We start from the raw sequence: 1,934 nt of genomic DNA on the forward strand, positions 1-1,934 counted from the left end.
CTCAGATTAATGAGGGCATCTGAAAGGCTGATCTGAAAGTCAGGTTTTAGGAAGGTTATGAAGTTAGTATTAAGTTTAACAAGCAAATCAGGAAGTTGATTATGGCCTGAGGCTGAAGTTTATGCCAGAGTTGGATTTCCAGTCAAAATTAGAGAGCACGCACCCTGGCTGGTGTGGCTCAGTGGACTGAGCGCCAGCCTGTGAGCTGAAAGGTCACCAGTTTGATTCCCAGTCAGGGCACATGCCTGGGTTGCAGGCCAGGTCCCCAGTTGGGGGCATGGGAGAGGCAGCCAACTGATGTCCCTCTCCCTTTCTTTCTCCCTCCCTTCTCCTCTCTCTGAAAATAAATAAAGTCTTAAAAAAAAAAAAAAAAAAAAAAGGAAGCATGCAGTGGCAGGGGTAGGTGTCACTGGTGGTGTGTGGCAGACTTAGGGAGGGACATTTAAGAGTTCTCAGAGATGCCCGGTGCTAGGATTAGTGTTGGATGCAGTGACTGACAGGCAGAGCACTTAGAAACGTGTGGGCTGTTTTGAATTGTCACAATGACTGGGGTTGGTTGCTCATGACATTTAGAGGAGCTGAGACACTAGATGTCCTGTAATGCTGCAAACAGGCACAATGTTCCTGCCCCAAGTGCCACACACTCCTGGGAAACACGGAGTCAGAGCAGCTTGGGGAGAAGGGAGAAGCTGGACAGTATTAGGTCTGAGCTCCTGCTCTGTGGCTCTCTTCCCTGGGTAAACAGAAGCCCTCCGTTTCTCCACCTGTAAAATGGGATGATGATAGAGACCTGGCAGGACTGTGAGAAAAATGGATAATGAAGTTTGGAGATGAAAACTTCTTGCAGGGCTGGCCCACGGGCTGCGCGGCTGGGAGAGGCAGATACCCTTAGAGCTCTGGGCCAAGCCAAAGGCAAATCTGGGGAAAGCTGCAGGTCAGTCTGGTTAGTTTGGGGCCCTGATGTCCAACTGTGCTGTGCAATAGAACCAGTCAGGGGCTTTACAAAATGCTGATGCTGTGCTCGCTTTGGCAGCACATATACTAAAATTGGAACGATACAGAGAAGATTAGCATGGCCCCTGTGCAAGGATGACACGTAAATTTGTGAAGCGTTCCATATTTTAAAGATGTTTAATTTACAGGCAAGAAGAATGTCAAATACCTTGCAACTGGATGTCTTTCCAGTAAGACAGTCTTATAGATTTAGGGACTTGTTTGTGGGTTATGTTGCATAAATTAACATGTGTTTTCTGTTTTCAAAGGGCATAAGCCTATGATCTCATTACCTGAGTGATTGTCTGTATGTACAGGCCTCACTTAATCCTGTCTGCATTGCTGCCTCCTAAGTGAGACTCAATGGTTTGGTTGAACTAAGTGGCTGGGTTGGTGAAGAATGGGGTGGTCTGTGGGCTTCACTTTAAAACTGGTTTCTCTTTTCTATCCTAATGGCTTGAACAGAAAGGGCCCAGAGGTCTGAGAGGGGGGAAACCTAAAATATTTCCCTCAGCCCAAACTAAGTATAATGGGCAAAAGGGTTTTGGACAGGTGTGACATGCCTTGCATACCTTCCTCCAAAGAAGCCCTTTTTTTTCCTAATGTGGGACATTGAAAAATTAATACCTGCCTTTTGTCATCTAGTGGTTATGGATTGCGTGATGCCTTTTAAGTCTGTTGCCAAATCTGTTGCCCCCAGAATAAAACAAGGATGCCAGCTTGTTAAACCAAGTACGCCGTTGTCCGGGGACAGCCAACTGACCTGGAGTCTGCTAGATCCTTCCCCATGTGGGAAGGCCACCCTTCTCTCCACACTCCCACTCTTATTAGGGATTTCTGGACCCAGGGGTAGGTAGGACAAAGACCATGTCCAGCTTGAAGCAGCTAGAGGGTCACAAAACCTTTGCCCATTGTCCTTTATAAGATTATAAAGTGTCTTA

The 1,934-nt window shown here is 46.8% G+C and overlaps 1 non-coding gene across 1 annotated transcript; it reads left to right on the top strand.

The window, feature by feature from the left end:
• The first annotated feature begins 1,017 nt into the window (after window positions 1–1,017).
• Window positions 1,018–1,124, top strand: LOC150006883 (U6 spliceosomal RNA). The gene has a single exon (XR_016512231.1). It is a non-coding gene; the product is annotated as a U6 spliceosomal RNA (small nuclear RNA).
• The last annotated feature ends 810 nt before the right edge of the window (window positions 1,125–1,934 follow it).

Source organism: Furipterus horrens, unplaced genomic scaffold, assembly GCF_987537825.1.
Source record: "Furipterus horrens unplaced genomic scaffold, mFurHor1.1.pri manual_scaffold_6, whole genome shotgun sequence".
Lineage (NCBI taxonomy): Eukaryota > Metazoa > Chordata > Mammalia > Chiroptera > Furipteridae > Furipterus > Furipterus horrens.